At 46.6% G+C, this 25,300-nt stretch overlaps 1 protein-coding gene across 1 annotated transcript in view; it reads right to left on the bottom strand.

The window, feature by feature from the left end:
* The window catches only part of LOC142259186 (uncharacterized), a 291,572-nt gene that overhangs the window by 118,968 nt on the left and 147,304 nt on the right, over positions 1–25,300 (bottom strand). The gene's annotated exons all lie outside the window — the stretch shown is intronic.

The following is a 25,300-nucleotide window of genomic DNA, read 5'->3' on the forward strand; positions in this document are numbered from 1 at the left end:
ACCACAATTGACTGAAAACCTTCAAAAGTTATCTAAATGTTCTAAAACTTAAATAGACAGCATCATTTTGAAAGCATAAAGCAGCTGTCTCCCTATTCTTGTGTTTCTTTTGTTCTCTACATTACTTTAGATAAAGTAGGGGGGTTGCTAGGGATTTAAAAGATATGAGAATGGTAGTGACTCATATGACCCCATGATCTTTCCACAGAAAATAGCTTAGACTACACAGACTGTATGATCGTACACATTAAACTACTGCACACTAAACTAGAGGTGAGGATGTACTAAAAAGACTGAACAAAATGAATAAATAAAAAGAAGGAATATAAAAACTTATTTGTCCAAAAATAGAGACAAGTAGAATAGTATTCCTGGGCATCTTAGTCATATCTGCTATCATGCAGTCAGTGCAGACTAATAATAAGGTGTCATATATAGAAGGTAAGACAGAACGAAAAGGGCTATGACACTTTATGAGTACAGTGGATCAATATTAGTCAAATTTATGCAAAGGAAAGTCTTTAATTGTAGACGTGAATCGCAGACACGGAAAATGAGGCAACAATGAGATTGATGTTTCCGCTAGTTTGGTCTTGTTCACAAAGAATATCCTGAGGCTGGCACTCCAGTGCCTTAGTTGAGGTGAAGAGTGCCTGGAGTAATATGACAAGGCTCATTAAAGGGTCCATTTTGACTTTTAGGAACGCTACTTCCAATAGATGATACTAAAGTTAGGCTATGTGCCCACGGGGAAAGTGTGCTGCGGTTATATCCACTGGACATTCCGCAGGAGCTCACAGAAATCTGCAGCACAACTTTGTCTGTTTACATGCTGCGGTTTATTTGCGGAATGTCCTGCGGATATGGTGCGGGCATTCTGCATTGAGCATATAGTACCGTGGCTTCGGCACTGCATCCTCAATTCAGAACAAGTGCTGGAGTGATGGGGGAGTTCATACCTACCTCCATCACGCAGCACTTAACTTTCCGGCCGTGTCTGTCTGCACTGTGCAGGAGGTGGGCAGGCCTGAACAAGCTCCGGCTGTCACATGGCCGGCGCTCGTGCAGGCCCTGCCCATCTCCTGCTCCTGGCTCCACCGCGCTCCTCTACACCGGTAGAAGTGACTCCGGTGTCTTCTATCAAGGCAGGTAAGTATGGGATCGTGTGGAGAAATCCGCAGGAATAATTGACATGCTGCAGATTTTTCCACAGGGAAATACGCATTATTTCCGCTGCGGAAAAAACGCAGAATGGGCACAGCACTTCCAAAATGCCATAGAAATGGCTGGGAACTTGCTGTACTGTGAATTTTTGAGAAATCCGTAGAATTTCTTCGCTAAAGCAGCCGGATGTGCGTCACAAATTCCGTTACCCCAACGACATCGCTTTAGCGATGTCGCAGCGTGTAAAGCGGCCTTTGGTCTTCTTCCTCTCTGAAGAGACAATATGCATATTTCTCAGAGGAGCACTGCGGCTGTAAGAATCCTCACTGCTGACAGATGGAAAAGTATTAGGTTTTCATAAGGAGAAAAGTTATTCTCTTAGACTGTTTTTTTGTGATATAGATTTACAATTAAAGATTTTCCTCTGGTCCCAGGTCTCTACAGTATTTTAACAGACATAGTGTTCCTGTGTCATTACTTTTTTCATCCCATGTACAGTATACGCACAGTGAAAGAGGATAACTTTTCCCTATTCACAAATCTAATGATGTGCTGACAAAGAAAAAGCTGTCATTAAAGAGGACCAGGGCCGGGTATAGCTGAAAGTGGCAATACTTTTATAATTTACACTAATTTAAATTACATTTTTATTTGAACTCCTCTCTAATCTTTTAAATAATCATTGATTTGCAGACATTTAAAAAAAAAAACCAAACAAACATTTTTTCATGCATACAATTATTAGCTTTATTCTTTTTTTTAACAGAAGCAATAAAGAATCATGTAAAGGAAAACAAATATGCTTAGGAAAAGAATTCAAGCATGGATCTCCTGGTCTTCTTCTTGTAAACATTATCTATGTCCCAACTTGTAATCAGACTACAAGTCCTCCAAGTCCAGAAACTCTGCCTTCAACCATTACATTTATACAAATAAGGTAACTAATATCAATGTTCTACATTCATGATAATCACAATGACTGTAAAGATGTAAGTGAAATTCTCAAATCAGTAGCAAGCTAAGGCTACTTTCACACATCAGTTTTTTTCCTTCAGGTACAATCCGGAAAAAAACGGGTAAAACGGATCCGGTACCGCATCCGTTTTATCCCCATAGATTTGCATTGTTACCAGATTGTACCTGATGGCTTTGCGTTGCATCCGTTTATTTCCGGATGCGGCAAAATTTATCAAAGCGGCGGCCGGAGGCAACGTGTCTTGCAACGTTTTTTTTGTCCGGCAAAAAAACCGCATCGCGCCGGATCTGGCGCGATACGGCGTGCTTTACAATGAAAGCCTATGGACGGCGGATCCGGCGCAATGCGGTAAAAAATGGATGCGGCTACCGGATCCGTTTTTGTAAACTGCGCATGCACAAAATTAATAAAAAAAGCTGATCCTTCCAAAAAAAGGACAAACCGGATGCAAAAACGGATGCAAACCGTATCCACCGGATCCGGTTTTGTACGCATCCGGCATAACGGATCCGTTAAAAACCGGATCCGGTGGATACGGTTTTACATTTTTTTGCCGGATCCTTTGGATCAGGAAAAAAAAGGATTGTGCCTGAATGCAGAAAACTGATGTGTGAAAGTAGCCTAAGGATTGTATCGTGTCTGGTTAGATGAAAGAAGATTATTTCCAATTGTAAAGGTCGTACCTTCATTGCCATTTTCAAAAGTTAGAAGGCCCCATACACACAAACTATCAATCTGTGGAAATAAAATGCAGTATGGTGCGCCCTATGGATCAAACTTTACTTTGTGCCTGCACCAGCATGCAATAGACTTAAAGTATCCATGTGAATAAGCCATTATGGGAATTTGCAATTATTAATATATTTAATTGTATATTTTTATTTATTTTTTTAAAGGTACAACCCTGTAGCAGTCACCTACAACACAGGAGATCATTGTGTGTTTCCACTGCATGGATGATGATCGTCAGTGGACGTTTTATGATGGAATGGCTGAACACTTAAGGCCAGGGGATGGTGTAAAACATGCGACTCCACAATTGTTGAAAACTATTTTAAAACCTGGCGTTACACCTGGACATATTATTTTTGTGAGGCAAAATGATGATACACCGAATAACTAAGAAAAAATATAAATGTGATAAAATTAAATTTATTTGCACATATTACTGTTATGTTATTTACAAAATTATAAAACATTTGTATTAATCAGAGCATAAAGATGTTTGTTGTGTAAAGTAGATGATACCAAATTTTTAGGAAATAAAGATGTATATGTTAATATTAGTAGATATGTAAGAGATGACTTGAGCCAATTCTGTTGCTACAAAGTATGTCCAAAAAATATCCATATAGTAGAAGGACAATATAGAAATAAACAGAGAGCTCGGCCTTAATACTCTACAGTGTCAGTGTGGTTCTTTCCCTTGTATGTACATGGGTACACGCACAACGTCTGAGGACGTCTCACAGTAAATGACAACAACAATTTCTTGTCAGGAATAATGCTGCATAAAATAGATATTTTTTGAAGATTTTTTTGCAGATATTGCCCATTCATTAGTATGAGAGAAATTCTCATAGACATCCATTTTAGCTCATGTCATATCATGCTGGATCCATGCATATTTTTTTTTTTTGCAGAGGTCAAAAAACAAGACGTTACGTTTTTGAGTTACTTAAAATTTCAGATACTGACAGATCCGGCATTTGCCTAATACAACCTTACAGAATAATAATTTATTAAGCAAAAACTAGACCTTAAACTGATCGCTGCTGGATCTAGTATTAGCTCACAAACCAAATTTGTCCCTGATTCCAAAAAATGCATTTGTGACACCACTTTAAGTCTTCAGACCGTAAGACTATGTGCACAAAATGCGTTTTTGTGTGACCACAAAGATGCAAAGTTTGTGCGATTTTGGCCACTAAAAACACACCCGTGGTAAAAAAACACATGCGTTTTTTGCTGCGTTTTTGTTGCTGCTTTTTTTTAATGCATTGCATGGGTGAATAACGCTGGCAAAAATGCAGAAATAATTGACATGCTGTGTCGGGGGCGGGGGCCAGTTCCCCGTCGCGGGGGCTGCTCGGGGAGATCGCGCTCGGATCTGGTGCCTTCTCCTCGGTGGCTTGAGCGGGCCGGACCCGGGGCTCGAGCAGCGCTCCTCGCCCACGATTGAAAAGGGGAGTTGCGTTTGCGGGGTGGATGTGTATAGAGTTCGTGACGCCACCCACGGGTTGTGGTGATGGTGGGCACCACCGCTGCTGGTGATGGGTCTCCCGGGAGCGATGGCGGGGAGCAGATAGGTGTTAACCTCTCCGTGGGTAGGGGCGGTGGATCCTGGGGCCCGGTGAGAGAGGGAGAGACAGAGAGAGAGTTCCGTAGCAGGGGCTTGCAGGGTGCATTGTTGCGGTGCAGCGCGGTGCGGTGCCGGATGGCACTGGTGTACTCACTCAGACACAGATTGACAGAGACAGAGTCTCTGGTAAACCAAACGGCTGGATGGATGGGGGCCCGCAGCCGGCTGCGGTGTTCTCCCTGGATGGGTTGATGGTGGCTGCCGTTTCCCTGCACCTATGTGTTGTATCTTGACTCCAATGCCTGGGCACCGGTAGTCCGCTCACCGGCGTATACCTAACGGAGGAGCCCGTTTGCCCGCAGACGCTGGCCCTTTGGATCTCTGGCCCTTGGCGGTGGCGATTATCCGGTATGGTTGGGCTGTTGCCTTCAATCGGGACTTGGGTGGGAATGAGCCCCTGAGGTCCATACTGAAATCAGGAAATTTGAGTAAAGGTTGGCTTTAAGCCTAGTCGGGGTCTGAGTACCCTGCCTAGTGCTTGTCTCCAATCGGCCAATTGGATCCCCGGTTCGGTACCGGCAGGCCCCCGCCCAACTCCGGTCCTACGGTTCCGCTGACCGTCACCAACTCCTGCAGACGGCCACCACCGTCTGCTGACCTTGCTGGGCGTGCCTGGGCTCCAACCCAGACACAAACAGTTTCACTCCTCACTCTCCACTGCCCACAACTGGACTCTCTAGACTAGACTGTTTTCCCGCCTCCAAGCCTGTGAGCTCCTCGGTGGGCGGGGCCAACTGCCTGGCTCCACCCCACCTGGTGTGGACATCAAGCCTGGAGGGTGGCAACAAGGGTTTGAATGTGTGACTGGTGTGACCTGTCCAGGGAAGGGGTGTGTGTGTTCTATGTCTGTGACTACCTGGCTAGGCCAGGGCGTCACAGTTGCATCTTTGTGGTCACCACTAAAACGCACCTAAAACAAAACGGCACTGAGCGGACAGCAAAAATGAAAACTCATAGACTTTGCTGGGGAAGGAGAGTCATGCATTTTTTAGACCAAAAACGCATTTGAAAAATGAGCAAAAATGATGCGAAAAATGCAGCGTGTGCACATAGCATAATGGGACCAGCATCAAGCAAAGGTGAGACCCCAAATGATCCTGAAGTAAGATTTTGTGTGTAACGCATGACAAAGCTTGTCATAAATAAGAAAACCTTTGCCATCACACTTCCATTCCTCACCATAATTGTGAGTTTATGGAATCAGTGTCAAGATATTAAAATAAATAAACTATGGTTGCTTTCACACATTTTGATGCCAGGAGCTAGTTTTTATATAAGGCATCACTATCTGTGGCAAGCCTAGATTTGTGGCCCAAAATCCTTTAAAGGGGTTGTCGGGTCTAGTGCTAGAAATCTGCAGTCAATCTATGTGACTATATTCTTGTAAAAGCTCACATCACACACACTGCTCACTGTAAAGATTGCCAAAGCCTGCTCCAGGATCGATGTGTGTGTGCCCACAAGGATAGGATTCGCATACTCCCGGGCTCATTCTGACTAGACATGTCTGCTCTCGCTCAAAACACGTACTGAGCAAAGCTGCAACCATTTAGTTGGCACGTGCCAGCATGACTGCAAATCACATTCTTGTGGTCAAACATCTGAAGATCTCGCCACCGGCACATAAAATCCTTACAGTGAGCAGTGTGTGTGATGTGAGGAGTCTCAATGTTATTGTCACATAGACTGACGCAGATTTCTAGCCTAAAGGCCGCTTTACACGCTGCGACATAGGTAGCCGATGATAGCGATGTCGAGCGTGATAGCACCCGGCCCCATCGCACGGCCGATATGTGGTGATCGCTGCCGTAGCAAACATTATTGCTACTCCAGCGTCACACGCACATACCTGCTCAGCGACGTCGCTATGACCGGCAAACCACCTCCTTTCTAAAGGCTACTTTACACGCTGCGATATCGGTCCCGATATCACTAGCGTGGGCACCCGCCCCCATCGGTTGTGCGACACGGGCAAATCGCTGACCGTGTTGCACAACATCGCCCAGACCCGTCACACATACTTACGTGCCCGCCAACGTTGCTGTGACCGGCGAACCACCTCCTTTCTAAGTGGGCGGTTCGTTTAGCGTCACAGTGATGTCACAGCTGCGTCACTGAACCGCCGCCCAATAGAAGAGGAGGGGCGGAGATGAGCGGGACGTTACATCCCGCCCACCTCCTTCCCCTCGCATAGCGGCCGGGAGGCAGGTAGGGGAGCTTCCTCGTTCCTGCGGCGTCACACGGAGCGATGTGTGCTGCCGCAGGAGCGAGGAACAACTTCGTTACTGCTGCAGTAACGATAATCGAGAATGGACCCCCATGTCACCGATGAGCGATTTTGCACGTTTTTGCGACGATGCAAAATCGCTCATCGATGTCACACGCAGCAACATCGCTAATGCGGCCGGATGTGCGTCACGAAATCCGTGACCCCAACGACTTCGCATTAGCAATGTCGTAGCGTGTAAAGCCCCCTTTAGGGGGAGGTTCGTTCAGCGTCACACCGACGTCACTAAGCGCCACCCAATCAAAGCGGAGGGGCGGAGATGAGCGGGACGTAACATCCCGCCCACCTCCTTCCTTCCTCATTGCTGGCGGGACGCAGGTAAGGAGAGGTTCCTCGTTCCTGCGGTGTCACACGGAGCGATGTGTGCTGTCGCAGAAACGAGAAACAACATCGTTACTGCAGCAGCAATGATATTTGGGAAGAGGGGGGCATATCACCGATTAGCGATTTTGAACGTTTTTGCAACGATTAAAAATCGCTAATAGGTGTCACACGCAACGATATCGCTAAAGCGGCCGGATGTGCGTCACCAATTCCGTGACCCCAACGACATCGCTTTAGCGATCTCGTAACATGTAAAGCCACCTTAAGGCTGGACAGCCCCTTTAATTCTAAAAACATTTCAGTAACTTATTCAAGTAAGTATAAAGTAGCAATTTGTTCACTTTGATTAAAGTGTTTTTGATCGTTAAAGGCATGCGCACTACAATATTTTGATCTGCCCTGCTCAGGACAGATGAAAGTGCGCCAGCGCAGGACCTGAATGCCGGTGGTTCTGTATGACGTCGGACGCGTAATGCACTCCGACTTCACAAGGACGACAGAGGCGGAGACAAAGATTGCCAAAAATGGAGGCGCAGGCACCGGAGGACGAAGTAAACCATTTCAGCCACATCCACTGCAGCGACCATTTATGTGAGTATTATAAAGTGTTTATATTCTACACAGCGGCTTGGGCTCTTATATACAGCATGTTAGAATGTTGTATATAAGAGCCCAGTGGTTGTAGACGCAGCTTATAGGCTCCAAATCTGGTGACAGGTTCCCTTTAAGTTCTCCAGACAGCAAAAAAAGTGTGATTTTTATGTAGATATATTTTGTGCTAGTGCTTGCTATAAGACCAGTGGCAAAAAGTAATGTAATCCTGTAAAAAACAACAGGTACTTTGTCAAATCTGTGAAAACTGGGGTTTTGCCCACTTTGATGCCAGTTAATATGCCCAGAACCTGTTTGGGCCAGGCTGGAGTGATCTGAATTTGATGTGTGGCATCACTAGGTATGTAAATGTGGTGTGAGATCAGTGGCCCAAAGCCATTTAACCCCTCAAAAACATCAGTTACTTATTCAAATCTGTGAAAATTGGCTGTGTGCCCACTTTGATGCCAGTTCTGATGCCCAGAACCTGTTTGGGCCAGGCTGGAGTGATCTGAATTTGATGTGTGGCATCACTAGGTATGTCAATGTAGTGTGAGATCAGTGGCCCAAAGCCATTTAACCCCTCAAAAACACCAGTTACTTATTCAAATCTGTGAAAACTGCGATTTTGCCAACTTTGATGCCAGTTCTGATGCCCAGAACCTGTTTGGGCCAGGCTGGAGTGATCTGAATTTGATGTGTGGCATCACTAGGTATGTAAATTTGGTGTGACATCAGTGGCCCAAAGCCATTTAACCCCTGAAAAACACCAGTTACTTATTCAAATCTGTGAAAACTGCGATTTTGCCCACTTTGATGCCAGTTCTGATGCCCAGAACCTGTTTGGGCCAGGCTGTAGTGATCTGAATTTGATGTGTGGCATCACTAGGTATGTAAATGTGGTGTGAGATCAGTGGCCCAAAGCCATTTAACCCCTCAAAAACATCAGTTACTTATTCAAATCTGTGAAAACTGGGGTTTTGCCCAATTTGATGCCAGTTCTGATGCCCAGAACCTGTTTGGGCCAGGCTGGAGTGATCTGAATTTGATGTGTGGCATCACTAGGTATGTAAGTGTGGTGTAAGATCAGTGGCCCAAAGCCATTTAACCCCTCAAAAACACCAGTTACTTATTCAAATCTGTGAAAACTGGGGTTTTGCCCACTTTGATGCCAGTTCTGATGCCCAGAACCTGTTTGGGCCAGGCTGGAGTTATCTGAATTTGATGTGCGGCAACACTAGGTATGTAAATGTGGTGTGAAATCAGTGGCCCAAAGCCATTTAACCCCTCAAAAACACCAGTTACTTATTCAAATCTGTGAAAATTGGCTGTGGGCCCACTTTGATGCCAGTTCTGATGCCCAGTTTGGGCCAGGCTGGAGTGATCTGAATTTGATGTGTGGCAACACTAGGTATGTAACTGTGGTGTGAGATCAGTGGCCCAAAGCCATTTAACCCCTCAAAAACACCAGTTACTTATTCAAATCTGTGAAAACTGGGGTTTTGCCCACTTTGATGCCAGTTCTGATGCCCAGAACCTGTTTGGGCCAGGCTGGAGTTATCTGAATTTGATGTGTGGCATCACTATGTATGTAAATGTAGTGTGAGATCAGTGGCCCAAAGCCATTTAACCCCTCAAAAACACCAGTTACTTATTCAAATCTATGAAAACTGGGGTTTTGCCCACTTTGATGCCAGTTCTGATGCCCAGAACCTGTTTGGGCCAGGCTGGAGTTATCTGAATTTGATGTGCGGCAACACTAGGTATGTAAATGTGGTGTGAGATCAGTGGCCCAAAGCCATTTAACCCCTCAAAAACACCAGTTACTTATTCAAATCTGTGAAAACTGAGATTTTGCCAACTTTGATGCCAGTTCTGATGCCGAGAACCTGTTTGGGTCAGGCTGTAGTGATGTGAATTTGATGTGTGGCATCACTAGGTATGTAAATGTGGTGTGAGATCAGTGGCCCAAAGCCATTTAACCCCTCAAAAACACCAGTTACTTATTCAAATCTGTGAAAACTGGGGTTTTGCTCACTTTGATGCCAGTTCTGATGCCCAGAACCTGTTTGGGCCACGCTGGAGTGATCTGAATTTGATGTGTGGCAACACTAGGTATGTAAATATGGTGTGAGATCAGTGGCCCAAAGCCATTTAACCCCTCAAAAACACCAGTTACTTATTCAAATCTGTTAAAACTGGGGTTTTGCCCACTTTGATGCCAGTTCTGATGCCCAGAACCTGTTTGGGCCACGCTGGAGTGATCTGAATTTGATGTGTGGCAACACTAGGTATGTAAATATGGTGTGAGATCAGTGGCCCAAAGCCATTTAACCCCTCAAAAACACCAGTTACTTATTCAAATCTGTTAAAACTGGGGTTTTGCCCACTTTGATGCCAGTTCTGATGCCCAGAACCTGTTTGGGCCAAACTGGAGTGATCTGAATTTGATGTGGGGCATCACTAGGTATGTAAATGTGGTGTGAGATCAGTGGCCCAAAGCCATTTAACCCCTCAAAAACACCAGTTACTTATTCAAATCTGTGAAAACTGCAATTTTGCCAACTTTGATGCCAGTTCTGATGCCCAGAACCTGTTTGGGCACGGCTGGAGTGATCTGAATTTGATGTGCGACATCACTAGGTATGTAAATGTGATGTGAGATCAGTGGCCCAAAGCCATTTAACCCCTCAAAAACACCAGTTACTTATTCAAATCTGTGAAAACTAGGGTTTTGCCCACTTTGATGCCAGTTCTGATGCCCAGAACCTGTTTGGGCCAGGCTGGAGTGATCTGAATTTAATGTGTGGCAACACAAGGTATGTAAATGTGGTGTGAGATCAGTGGCCCAAAGCCATTTAACCCCTCAAAAACACCAGTTACTTATTCAAATCTGTGAAAATTGGCTGTGTGCCCACTTTGATGCCAGTTCTGATGCCGAGAACCTGTTTGGGTCAGGCTGTAGTGATGTGAATTTGATGTGTGGCATCACTAGGTATGTAAATGTGGTGTGAGATCAGTGGCCCAAAGCCATTTAACCCCTCAAAAACACCAGTTACTTATTCAAATCTGTGAAAACTGCGATTTTGCCAACTTTGATGCCAGTTCTGATGCCCAGAACCTGTTTGAGCCAGGCTGTAGTGATCTGAATTTGATGTGTGGCATCACTAGGTATGTAAATGTGTTGTGAGATCAGTGGCCCAAAGCCATTTAACCCCTCAAAAACACCAGTTACTTATTCAAATCTGTGAAAACTGGGGTTTTGCCCACTTTGATGCCAGTTCTGATGCCCAGAACCTGTTTGGGCCAGGCTGGAGTGATCTGAATTTGATGTTTGGCATCACTAGGTATGTAAATGTAGTGTGAGATCAGTGGCCCAAAGCCATTTAACCCCTCAAAAACACCAGTTACTTATTCAAATCTATGAAAACTGTGGTTTTGCCCACTTTGATGCCAGTTCTGATGCCCAGAACCTGTTTGGGCCAGGCTGGAGTGATCTGATATTGATGTGGGGCATCACTAGGTATGTAAAGGTGGTGTGAGATCAGTGGCCCAAAGCCATTTAACCCCTCAAAAACACCAGTTACTTATTCAAATCTGTGAAAACTGAGGTTTTGCCCACTTTGATGCCAGTTCTGATGCCCAGAACCTGTTTCGGCGAGGCTGTAGTGATCTGAATTTGATGTGTGGCATCACTAGGTATGTAAATGTGGTGTGAGATCAGTGGCCCAAAGCCAATTAACCCGTCAAAAACACCAGTTACTTATTCAAATCTGTGAAAATTGGCTGTGTGCCCACTTTGATGCCAGTTCTGATGCCCAGAACCTGTTTGGGCCAGGCTGGAGTAATCTAAATTTGATGTGTGGCATCACTAGGTATGTAAATGGGTGTGAGATCAGTGGCCCAAAGCCATTTAACCCCTCAAAAACACCAGTTACTTATTCAAATCTGTGAAAACTGGGGTTTTGCCCACTTTGATGCCAGTTCTGATGCCCAGAACCTGTTTGGGCCAGGCTGGAGTTATCTGAATTTGATGTGTGGCAACACTAGGTATGTAAATGTGGTGTGAGATCAGTGGCCCAAAGCCATTTAACCCCTCAAAAACACCAGTTACTTATTCAAATCTGTTAAAACTGGGGTTTTGCCCACTTTGATGCCAGTTCTGATGCCCAGAACCTGTTTGGGCCAGGCTGGAGTGATCTGAATTTAATGTGTGGCAACACTAGGTATGTAAATGTGGTGTGAGATCAGTGGCCCAAAGCCATTTAACCCCTCAAAAACACCAGTTACTTATTCAAATCTGTGAAAACTGAGGTTTTGCCCACTTTGATGCCAGTTCTGATGCCCAGAACCTGTTTGGGCCAGGCTGGAGTGATCTGAATTTGATGTGTGGCAACACTAGGTATGTAAATGTGGTGTGAGATCAGTGGACCAAAGCCATTTAACCCCTCAAAAACACCAGTTACTTATTCAAATCTGTGAAAACTGCTATTTTGCCAACTTTGATGCCAGTTCTGATGCCCAGAACCTGTTTCGGCGAGGCTGTAGTGATCTGAATTTGATGTGTGGCATCACTAGGTATGTAAATGTGGTGTGAGATCAGTGGCCCAAAGCCAATTAACCCCTCAAAAACACCAGTTACTTATTCAAATCTGTGAAAATTGGCTGTGTGCCCACTTTGATGCCAGTTCTGATGCCCAGAACCTGTTTGGGCCAGGCTGGAGTGATCTAAATTTGATGTGTGGCATCACTATGTATGTAAATGGGTGTGAGATCAGTGGCCCAAAGCCATTTAACCCCTCAAAAACACCAGTTACTTATTCAAATCTGTGAAAACTGGGGTTTTGCCCACTTTGATGCCAGTTCTGATGCCCAGAACCTGTTTGGGCCAGGCTGGAGTTATCTGAATTTGATGTGTGGCAACACTAGGTATGTAAATGTGGTGTGAGATCAGTGGCCCAAAGCCATTTAACCCCTCAAAAACACCAGTTACTTATTCAAATCTGTTAAAACTGGGGTTTTGCCCACTTTGATGCCAGTTCTGATGCCCAGAACCTGTTTGGGCCAGGCTGGAGTGATCTGAATTTAATGTGTGGCAACACTAGGTATGTAAATGTGGTGTGAGATCAGTGGCCCAAAGCCATTTAACCCCTCAAAAACACCAGTTACTTATTCAAATCTGTTAAAACTGGGGTTTTGCCCACTTTGATGCCAGTTCTGATGCCCAGAATATGTTTGGGCCAGGCTGCAGTGATCTGAATTTAATGTGTGGCAACACAAGGTATGTAAATGTGGTGTGAGATCAGTGGCCCAAAGCCATTTAACCCCTCAAAAACACCAGTTACTTATTCAAATCTGTGAAAACTGAGATTTTGCCAACTTTGATGCCAGTTCTGATGTCCAGAACCTGTTTGGGCCAGGCTGGAGTGATCTGAATTTGATGTGTGGCAACACTAGGTATGTAAATGTGGTGTGAGATCAGTGGACCAAAGCCATTTAACCCCTCAAAAACACCAGTTACTTATTCAAATCTGTGAAAACTGAGATTTTGCCAACTTTGATGCCAGTTCTGATGCCCAGAACCTGTTTGGGCCAGGCTGGAGTGATCTGAATTTGATGTGTGGCAACACTAGGTATGTAAATGTGGTGTGAGATCAGTGGACCAAAGCCATTTAACCCCTCAAAAACACCAGTTACTTATTCAAATCTGTGAAAACTGAGGTTTTGCCCACTTTGATGCCAGTTCTGATGCCCAGAACCTGTTTGGGCCAGGCTGGAGTGATCTGAATTTGATGTGTGGCAAAACTAGGTATGTAAATGTGGTGTGAGATCAGTGACCCAAAGCCATTTAACCCCTCAAAAACACCAGTTACTTATTCAAATCTGTGAAAACTGGGGTTTTGCCCACTTTGATGCCAGTTCTGATGCCCAGAACCTGTTTGGGCCAGGCTGGAGTGATCTGAATTTAATGTGTGGCAACACAAGGTATGTAAATGTGGTGTGAGATCAGTGGCCCAAAGCCATTTAACCCCTCAAAAACACCAGTTACTTATTCAAATCTGTGAAAACTGAGGTTTTGCCCACTTTGATGCCAGTTCTGATGCCCAGAAACTGTTTGGGCCAGGCTGGAGTGATCTGAATTTGATGTGTGGCATCACTAGGTATGTAAATTTGGTGTTAGATCAGTGGCCCAAAGCCATTTAACCCCTCAAAAACACCAGTTACTTATTCAAATCTGTGAAAACTGAGATTTTGCCAACTTTGATGACAGTTCTGATGCCCAGAACCTGTTTGGGCCAGGCTGGAGTAATCTGAATTTGATGTGTGGCAACACTAGGTATGTAAATGTGGTGTGAGATCAGTGGCCCAAAGCCATTTAACCCCTCAAAAACACCAGTTACTTATTCAAATCTGTGAAAACTGCAATTTTGCCAACTTTGATGCCAGTTCTGATGCCCAGAACCTGTTTGGGCCAGGCTGGAGTGATCTGAATTTGATGTGCGACATCACTAGGTATGTAAATGTGATGTGAGATCAGTGGCCCAAAGCCATTTAACCCCTCAAAAACACCAGTTACTTATTCAAATCTGTGAAAACTGAGGTTTTGCCCACTTTGATGCCAGTTCTGATGCCCAGAACCTGTTTGGGCCAGGCTGGAGTGATCTGAATTTGATGTGTGGCAACACTAGGTATGTAAATGTGGTGTGAGATCAGTGGCCCAAAGCCATTTAACCCCTCAAAAACACCAGTTACTTATTCAAATCTGTGAAAACTGGGTTTTTGCCCACTTTGATGCCAGTTCTGATGCCCAGAACCTGTTTGGGCCAGGCTGGAGTGATCTGAATTTAATGTGTGGCAACACAAGGTATGTAAATGTGGTGTGAGATCAGTGGCCCAAAGCCATTTAACCCCTCAAAAACACCAGTTACTTATTCAAATCTGTGAAAATTGGCTGTGTGCCCACTTTGATGCCAGTTCTGATGCCCAGAACCTGTTTGGGCCAGGCTGCAGTGATCTGAATTTGATGTGTGGCATCACTAGGTATGTAAATGTGGTGTGAGATCAGTGGCCCAAAGCCATTTAACCCCTCAAAAACACCAGTTACTTATTCAAATCTGTGAAAACGGAGGTTTTGCCCACTTTGATGCCAGTTCTGATGCCCAGAAACTGTTTGGGCCAGGCTGGAGTGATCTGAATTTGATGTGTGGCATCACTAGGTATGTAAATATGGTGTGAGATCAGTGGCCCAAAGCCATTTAACCCTTGAAAAACACCAGTTACTTATTCAAATCTGTGAAAACTGCGATTTTGCCAACTTTGATGCCAGTTCTGATGCCCAGAACCTGTTTGGGCCAGGCTGTAGTGATCTGAATTTGATGTGTGGCATCACTAGGTATGTAAATGTGGTGTAAGATCAGTGGCCCGAAGCCAATTAACCCCTCAAAAACACCAGTTACTTATTCAAATCTGTGAAAATTGGCTGTGTGCCCACTTTGATGCCAGTTCTGATGCCCAGAACCTGTTTGGGCCAGGCTGGAGTGATCTGAATTTGATGTGTGGCATCACTAGGTATGTAACTGTGGTGTGAGATCAGTGGCCCAAAGCCATTTAACCCCTCAAAAACACCAGTTACTTATTCAAATCTGTAAAACTAGGTTTTTGCCCACTTTGATGCCAGTTCTGATGCCCAGAACCTGTGTGGGCCAGGCTGGAGTGATCTGAATTTGATGTGTGGCATCACTAGGTATGTAAATGTGGTGTGAGATCAGTGGCCCAAAGCCATTTAAGCCCTCAAAAACACCAGTTACTTATTCAAATCTGTGAAAATTGGCTGTGTGCCCACTTTGATGCCAGTTCTGATGCCCAGAACCTGTGTGGGCCAGGCTGGAGTGATCTGAATTGGATGTGTGGCATCACTAGGTATGTAAATGTGGTGTGAGATCAGTGGCCCAAAGCCATTTAACCCCTCAAAAACACCAGTTACTTATTCAAATCTGTGAAAACTGAGATTTTGCCAACTTTGATGCCAGTTCTGATGCCCAGAACCTGTTTGGGCCAGGCTGGAGTTATCTGAATTTGATGTGTGTCATCACTAGGTATGTAAATGTGATGTGAGATCAGTGGCCCAAAGCCATTTAACCCCTCAAAAACACCAGTTACTTATTCAAATCTGTGAAAATTGGCTGTGTGCCCACTTTGATGCCAGTTCTGATGCCCAGAACCTGTTTGGGCCAGGCTGGAGTGATCTGAATTTGATGTGTGGCATCACTAGGTATGTAAATGTGGTGTGAGATCAGTGGCCCAAAGCCATTTAACCCCTCAAAAACATCAGTTACTTATTCAAATCTGTGAAAACTGGGGTTTTGCCTACTTTGATGCCAGTTCTGATGCCCAGAACCTGTTTGGGCCAGGCTGGAGTGATTTGAATTTGATGTGGGGCATCACTAGGTATGTAAATGTGGTGTGAGATCAGTGGCCCAAAGCCATTTAACCCCTCAAAAACACCAGTTACTTATTCAAATCTGTGAAAATTGGCTGTGTGCCCACTTTGATGCCAGTTCTGATGCCCAGAACCTGTTTGGGCCAGGCTGGAGTGATCTGAATTTGATGTGTGGCATCACTAGGTATGTAAATGTGGTGTGAGATCAGTGGCCCAAAGCCATTTAACCCCTCAAAAACATCAGTTACTTATTCAAATCTGTGAAAACTGGGGTTTTGCCTACTTTGATGCCAGTTCTGATGCCCAGAACCTGTTTGGGCCAGGCTGGAGTGATTTGAATTTGATGTGGGGCATCACTAGGTATGTAAATGTGGTGTGAGATCAGTGGCCCAAAGCCATTTAACCCCTCAAAAACACCAGTTACTTATTCAAATCTGTGAAAATTGGCTGTGTGCCCACTTTGATGCCAGTTCTGATGCCCAGAACCCCTTTGGGCCAGGCTGGAGTCACTTCAGTTTGATTAGAGGCATCACTAGATATGCAATTCTGGTGTTAGATCAGTGGCCCAAAGCCATTTAACCCTTTCACTAACATACTTTGGTGCCCACTTTGATGCCCATTTTTATGCCAGTTTTATAATTTTTGCAGCTGGTTTTGAGTGTATTTATATTAGGGCGCATCAGTGCATTGTATTTTATTATTGTGATGTGTTATTTTTGTTGTTAAACGTGTAAAAAACTGAAAAAACTAAATTGCCGAATAAGAAACTGACGAATAAGAAACCAACTTCAGCATCGTACCAAGATACACCCCTGTGTCCTGGTATTAAGACTATTAGTGTGTGCACAGTGACCTGTCTGCAGTCTCCAGAACATCTCCAGACTATCTGTGGCCTCCAGCACCTCAGCTACCAATCTGCCTGTGGCTTCCAGTATGTCTGCCCCTGTCTGAGGTCTCCAGGACGTCTGCGGCTTCCAATACCTCAGTTACCTGTCTGCCTGTGGGTGTCAGTACCTCTGCAGCCTGTCTGCAGTCTTCAGGACTTCTGCTGTATGCCTGTGACTGGTAGTGCCTCTGCTGCTCGTCCCAGGTTTTCCAGGATATCTGCTCCATGTCCGTCCACGGCTTTCAGTCTCCCGTCTGCCTACAGCCTCCATTACCTCACTGTGACCCCCCCTGACAGAAAACCAAGACCGTGGATCCCAATGACGCAGTTACACACTCTTTTGAAAAAGTCCCTACACGACTCAGCTCCATACACCTCGTACACACACGGCTCCGCTCCGTACACACACGGCTCAGCTCCGTACACCTCGTACACACACGACTCAGCTCCATACACCTCGTACACACACGGCTCCGCTCCGTACACCTCGTACACACACGGCTCCGCTCCGTACACCTCGTACACACGCTGCTCCGCACCGTACACCTCGTACACACACGGCTCCGCTCCGTACACCTCGTACACACACGGCTCTGCTCCGTACACCTTGTACACACACGGCTCCGCTCCGTACACACACGGCTCCGCTCCGTACACCTCGTACACACACGGCTCCGCTCCGTACACCTCGTACACACGCGGCTCCGCTCCGTACACCTCGTACACACGCGGCTCCGCTCCGTACACCTCGTACACACGCGGCTCCGCTCCGTACACCTCGTACACACGCGGCTCCGCTCCGTACACCTCGTACACACGCGGCTCCGCTCCGTACACCTCGTACACACGCGGCTCCGCTCCGTACACCTCGTACACACGCGGCTCCGCTCCGTACACCTCGTACACACGCGGCTCCGCTCCGTACACCTCGTACACACGCGGCTCCGCTCCGTACACCTCGTACACACGCGGCTCCGCTCCGTACACCTCGTACACACGCGGCTCCGCTCCGTACACCTCGTACACACGCGGCTCCGCTCCGTACACCTCGTACACACGCGGCTCCGCTCCGTACACCTCGTACACACGCGGCTCCGCTCCGTACACCTCGTACACACGCGGCTCCGCTCCGCACACCTCATACACACACGGCTCTGCTACATCCACACTGTAAACCCCTCCTGACCCCACACATAAACTTCCCCTCACCCAGCACCATGACAACCAGCACAACAGAGTCCTGCATACACTGAGGAGCTGATCATGTGACCCCTGACTCCTCCCCTCCATGTGACATCATCACAGGTCCTGTAAGCACAGAGCAGCCATATATCTAGTGTGCGGCTCTGCAGGTGGAGGTAGGTGCAGGGTATTATATATCTAGTGTGCGGCTCTGCAGGTGGAGGTAGGTGCAGGTTATTATATATCTAGTGTGCGGCTCTGCAGGAGGAGGTAGGTGCAGGGTATTATATATCTAGTGTGCGGCTCTGCAGGTGGAGGTAGGTGCAGGGTATTATATATCTAGTGTGCGGCTCTGCAGGTGGAGGTAGGTGCAGGGTATTATATATCTAGTGTGCGGCTCTGCAGGTGGAGGTAGGTGCAGGGTATTATATATCTAGTGTGCGGCTCTGCAGGTGGAGGTAGGTGCAGGGTATTATATATCTAGTGTGCGGCTCTGCAGGTGGAGGTAGGTGCAGGGTATTATATATCTAGTGTGCGGCTCTGCAGGTGGAGGTAGGTGCAGGGTATTATATATCTAGTGTGCGGCTCTGCAGGTGGAGGTAGGTGCAGGTTATTATATATCTAGTGTGCGGCTCTGCAGGTGGAGGTAGGTGCAGGGTATTATATATCTAGTGTGCGGCTCTGCAGGTGGAGGTAGGTGCAGGGTATTATATATCTAGTGTGCGGCTCTGCAGGTGGAGGTAGGTGCAGGGTATTATATATCTAGTGTGCGGCTCTGCAGGTGGAGGTAGGTGCAGGTTATTATATATCTAGTGTGCGGCTCTGCAGGTGGAGGTAGGTGCAGGGTATTATATATCTAGTGTGCGGCTCTGCAGGTGGAGGTAGGTGCAGGGTATTATATATCTAGTGTGCGGCTCTGCAGGTGGAGGTAGGTGCAGGGTATTATATATCTAGTGTGCGGCTCTGCAGGTGGAGGTAGGTGCAGGTTATTATATATCTAGTGTGCGGCTCTGCAGGTGGAGGTAGGTGCAGGGTATTATATATCTAGTGTGCGGCTCTGCAGGTGGAGGTAGGTGCAGGGTATTATATATCTAGTGTGCGGCTCTGCAGGTGGAGGTAGGTGCAGGGTATTATATATCTAGTGTGCGGCTCTGCAGGTGGAGGTAGGTGCAGGGTATTATATATCTAGTGTGCGGCTCTGCAGGTGGAGGTAGGTGCAGGGTATTATATATCTAGTGTGCGGCTCTGCAGGTGGAGGTAGGTGCAGGGTATTATATATCTAGTGTGCGGCTCTGCAGGTGAAGGTGGGTGCAAGGTATTATATATCTAGTGTGCGGCTCTGCAGGTGGAGGCAGGTGCAGGGTATTATATATCTAGTGTGCGGCTCTGCAGGTGGAGGTAGGTGCAGGGTATTATATATCTAGTGTGCGGCTCTGCAGGTGGAGGTAGGTGCAGGGTATTATATATCTAGTGTGCGGCTCTGCAGGTGGAGGTAGGTGCAGGGTATTATATATCTAGTGTGCGGCTCTGCAGGAGGAGGTAGGTGCAGGGTATTATATATCTAGTGTGCGGCTCTGCAGGTGGAGGTAGGTGCAGGGTATTATATATCTAGTGTGCGGCTCTGCAGGTGGAGGTAGGTGCAGGGTATTATATATCTAGTGTGCGGCTCTGCAGGTGGAGGTAGGTGCAGGGTATTATATATCTAGTGTGCGGCTCTGCAGGTGGAGGTAGGTGCAGGGTATTATATATCTAGTGTGCGGCTCTGCAGGTGGAGGTAGGTGCAGGGTATTATATATCTAGTGTGCGGCTCTGCAGGAGGAGGTAGGTGCAGGTTATTATATATCTAGTGTGCGGCTCTGCAGGTGGAGGTAGGTGCGGGGTATTATATATCTAGTGTGCGGCTCTGCAGGTGGAGGTAGGTGCGGGGTATTATATATCTAGTGTGCGGCTCTGCAGGTGGAGGTAGGTGCAGGGTATTATATATCTAGTGTGCGGCTCTGCAGGTGGAGGTAGGAGCAGGGTATTATATATCTAGTGTGCGGCTCTGCAGGTGGAGGTAGGTGCAGGGTATTATATATCTAGTGTGCGGCTCTGCAGGTGGAGGTAGGTGCAGGGTATTATATATCTAGTGTGCGGCTCTGCAGGTGGAGGTAGGTGCAGGGTATTATATATCTAGTGTGCGGCTCTGCAGGTGGAGGTAGGTGCAGGGTATTATATATCTAGTGTGCGGCTCTGCAGGTGGAGGTAGGTGCAGGGTATTATATATCTAGTGTGCGGCTCTGCAGGTGGAGGTAGGTGCAGGGTATTATATATCTAGTGTGCGGCTCTGCAGGAGGAGGTAGGTGCAGGGTATTATATATCTAGTGTGCGGCTCTGCAGGTGGAGGTAGGTGCAGGGTATTATATATCTAGTGTGCGGCTCTGCAGGTGGAGGTAGGTGCAGGGTCTCTACTATTTTGGGGTCATCATCATTATCATTAACCCCGTTATGTCCAGTTCCAGACCAGTTTACTCCGGTTCTTGATCAGGCACATTCTCATATTAGAAAGGGGGAGCCAACACTGCTTGATCAGACATGTCAGATGGAGATAAATCCCCTCCCCCGGTCCCCCGTGTGGCCAAAGTGCCCTCCATTCACCCTCCTCATACTGATCATCTAAGATGGTGGCCGCACGCTGCATTCATCCTCCTCTGATTTCTGTCACGTGACATATCAGATGGACAGAAACGTCCTCCCCAGGTCCAGCTAAGTCACCCCCTTTCACTCCCCGGTCCTCCCCCGGTCTCCTGATACCAGCTGCTGCTCCGTCCTCGCGATCCCTATGTGGCGCCCTGGACAAGCCAGGGGCCACAGAGAACAACACCACAACACCCCACACTCCCAGCAGGCACACCAAAGTCAGACACAAAACCCTTGTTGCCTTCCTCCAGGGGCTGATGTCCACACCAGGGGGTGGGCCAGGCGGTTGGTCCCGCCCACCGAGGAGTTCACAGTCCTGGAGGCGGGAAAACAGACAGTCTAGTTTTGACAGTGAAAGTGGAAGGAGGAAAGTAGTAAAAGAGCAGCCTGAAGTTGGTCCGGGTGTGTGGCCCGGACAGATCAGCAAGGTTGGCAGACGGTGGTGACCGTCTGCAGGAGTGGCCGATTGGAGTCTGCCGTAAGTGAAGGAGACCTCCTGGGTTTCCAAACAGTCAAGTCCCGACAGAAGGCAACAGTCCAACCAAGTGAGGGAGACACCGCCACCGCCAAGGCAACCGTTTCTCAGGGCCAGCGCCTGTGGGCAAAAGGGGCTCCTCTGGCCCATATCCAAGCCGGGGAGCGGGTTACCGGTTGGAACCGTACAAGCAACTTAGGTGCAGGGAAAGGCAGTTACCACCAACCTGCTGGGAGACAACAACACCGCAGCCGCCTGTGGGACCCGTCCATCCAGCCGAGTGTTTTACCGAGAACTGTGTCTTCATCATTGGGCTGAGTGAGTACCACCGTGCCGTGCGGCACAGCGCTGCCCCCGCGACCCTGCACGTCACCAGGCCCCGCAACCCGCCTGCCATTCATCCCTACCCCATCACCGGGCCCCGGGACAACCAACCCCCTACCCACGGAGGGGAGAACTAACAACCAAGCTGCTCCCAGTCACCGCTCCCGGGATCCCCGTCCAGAACAGCGGTGGTGTCACCAAAATCACCACAACCGTGGGTGGCGTCACGGACAATATCCCTAAACCAAACCACCCCCTTTCACTCACGGGCGAGGAGCGCCGCCCGAGTCCCCGGGATCCGGCCCATCGCTCGAGCCACCGAGCAGCAGCAGCGGCAGCCGGACCCGAGCAATGGGAGAGCGCAGCGTCCCCTCCTCCGCCCGCGACACCTACTCATCCTCTGAAAACTATCAGCCACATGCGCAGAGCGGTTCTAACCCCAGGGCTTGAGGAGACATTACACAGCTGGTATCAAGCCCATTTATTACCCTGTTTGCCACCGCACCAGGGCAACGGGATGAGACAGAGTGAAGTGCCAGGATTGGTACATCTAATGGATGCGCCACTGCTGGGACGGCTGCAGCCTGCTATTTTTAGGCTGAGAAGGGCCAAATAACCGTGGCCTTTCCCACCCTGAGAATACCAGACGTCAGCTTCACCTTAGCTGGTGATCCAATTTGGGGGAAACCCATGTTTTTTGGTTTTTTTTAATTATTTATCAATAATTTTAAAAAAACAGCGTGGGGTGCCCTCTGTTTTGGATTACCAGCCAAGGTGAAGCTGCCAACTGTGATCTGCAGGCTTCAGCCATCTGCTTTACCCTAGCTGGCTATCAAAAATGGGGGAACCCACATAGGTTTTTTTAATTATTTTTTTTTTTTTGCCTAAATATAAGGTAAACACCCTTCACTGCCACATGAAAGTCACTAAAGGGTGCCAGCTTAGATTATGCTGGGGGTGGGACATTAGATATGTGTTTGTCTATCCATCCATATTAGCTTTTTAGGCTATGTGTCCACGATCAGTATTTGCAGCGTTTTGGACACAGTCTTTTCGCTGCGTCCAAAATGCTGCGCTGTGCAGTACAAGTGCAATGGAAGGATTTTTGGAAATCTCCTGCCCACTGTGCTTGTTTTTTTTCCTTAGCATAAACTGACCTGCAGCGCGGCTTCCTGAGCCTCAGGATGTCAATTTATGCTGTGGAGATGAGAGTTTTGTCCAAAGGGAAAATAGAGCTAAAGTCCTCAGCAGCCTGAACCTGGATCGTGGGCCCGGGCAACTGCGTTCTCCAGTGGACAATACTCGCATCTCTGCACGAAAGCTGACATTGCGTCTAGACACAGTGTCACCTGGTCATGAGCACATAGCCTAAAAGTGAGAAATTTGGCACTACAGCAACATTTTTGTGAAGTACCTGTGGGTTCAAAATGCTCACTATACCCCCGAATGAAATCCTTGAGGGTCTAGTTTTCAAAATGGGGTCACTTGTGGGGGTTTGTGCTGTATAGGTACCTTAGGGGTCCTGAAAATGCTACATGGTGCACGCAATTTTTTAAAATTTTTCCAAACTTCACATGATGCTCCTTCTGTTATGAGCCCTCCCGTTTGTCCAAACAGAGGTTTTTAGCCACATGTGGGGTATCACTGTGCTCATAAGAAATTGGATTACAAAATGTGGCGTCCACATTTTGGTGTTGCAGCTTGAAAAAGTGAGAAATGTGGTGCTAAAGCAACATTTTTGTGGAAAAAAAAAAAAGAAAATTTTCATTATGACGACCTAACTTTATTAAATTCTATAAAGTACCTGTAGGTTCAAAATGCTCAATATATCCCTGGGTAAAATCTTTGAGGGGTCTAGTTTCCAAAATGTGATCACTTATCATGGAGCTCTACTGTTTAGGCGCCTCAGGAGCTCCAAACGCGACATGGCATTCGCGAATGAATGCAGACAATTTTACAGTCAAATGGCGCTCCTTCCCTTCCAAGCCCTGCCGTGCACCCAAACAATTGATTTCCAGCACATATGAGGTATCTGTGTACTCAGGAAAAACTGCACAATAAATTGTATGGTGCATTTTTTCCTGTTACCCTTGTGAAATAAGAGCTTTGATGTCACTTTGATGCCCATTTTGTGCCAGTTTGATACTATTTTTTGCTGCTTTTAAGTGTATTCACATCAGTGCTCCGCACTGTATTGTATTTTATTATTGTGATTTTTTTTTAATGTTTGTTCTTAAACCTGTATAAAAAAACCCCAAAAAATAAAAACCTAAAAAAAAAATAAACCAACTTCAGCCTCGAATAAGAAACCAACTTCAGCATTGTGTCTGATGTCGAGCGATATCAGTTTGAAAATAAGGGAAATGTCTGTTATTACCACATATATACCCTGCCCCCCGCACTAACTGACAGCAGCTGAGCATTGGAACCTGCTGTCAGTCAGTGTCGAGAGCGCAGTATACTGAGCGGTGACTAGAACTGCATCAGTGCCACCCCTATGACTGAAAGCTGGACGCCGTCTCAATATATGTCTATGATCACATTTACATATTTCATAGCTATTTAGTAACACTTCTTATTTTGTATATATGGCTGTTTTTTACCTGGTCGGGGCTAATAACAGAGATTTGGATTGACAGTGGCATTTTCCTATATGTCACACATTTGGAAGGGGGCGGGGAGGTTAGTTCAGTTTATTTTTATTTTCATCGTCCTTCCCTTGTAACTGAGACTGATATAATGTCTCAGCAGTAACCATATCCTCTGTATATGGGGGAGGAGGCACCGTCAGCGCTTTGTACCCTGTTTCCTCGAAAATAAGACGTACCCGGAAAATAAGTCCTAGTAGGATTTTTGGGAGTTTTTTTGAGAATACTCATATAAAATATAAGCCCTAATTCAAAAATACACCTTGGTTGTGGTTCCATAATGAATTGTCCAAACATCTAAAAAAGTTAAAGAATACAGCAGGAGTTTTATGAAAGAAAGCAGACACCACCAAAAGAATGCAAATATCCCCCCCAAAAAAATAATTGCACTCACCAGGCCCCAAACCATTACAGTTGGCAAGTACCAATGGTGGATGGGCTCTCACACAGAGATCTGTGTCACTGTCAGGTCCCTCACCATTCCCGCTGCATTGCACCGCAGAACTGTGTATACAGTGACAGAGAAGGCAGAGTTAGTAATAAACCGTCTCTGCCTTATCTAGAGATGGATGGATTTCATCTCCATTGCTACATGATTGTGTGTAACTGCGCGGCTCTTTTATTTTTCCACCCACATTGCCGTATAAATGATAGTTGTTTTTTTTTTGTTGTTTTTTTTAAATGACTCATGGGTTTTAATTTTACCATAAAATTTACTGGAAATAAAGTAAAAATTCCAAGTGCAGTGAAATGGTGAAAAAAAGTAATTCCATCATTGTTTTTACTCCGTTCACGATGTGCTGGAAGTGAGCGGTCAGCGTGATTCTCCAGGTCAGTGTGATTACGGCAATATCAGACATTTCTTATCTCAGTGGTGACTAGAGATGAGCGGACCCGTGGACGTTCGGCTTCTGCTGGTCCAGCTGAACATTTGAAAAGATCGGTTCTGGACTTGACCTGCA

Source organism: Anomaloglossus baeobatrachus (genome assembly GCF_048569485.1).
Source record: "Anomaloglossus baeobatrachus isolate aAnoBae1 chromosome 5 unlocalized genomic scaffold, aAnoBae1.hap1 SUPER_5_unloc_3, whole genome shotgun sequence".
Lineage (NCBI taxonomy): Eukaryota > Metazoa > Chordata > Amphibia > Anura > Aromobatidae > Anomaloglossus > Anomaloglossus baeobatrachus.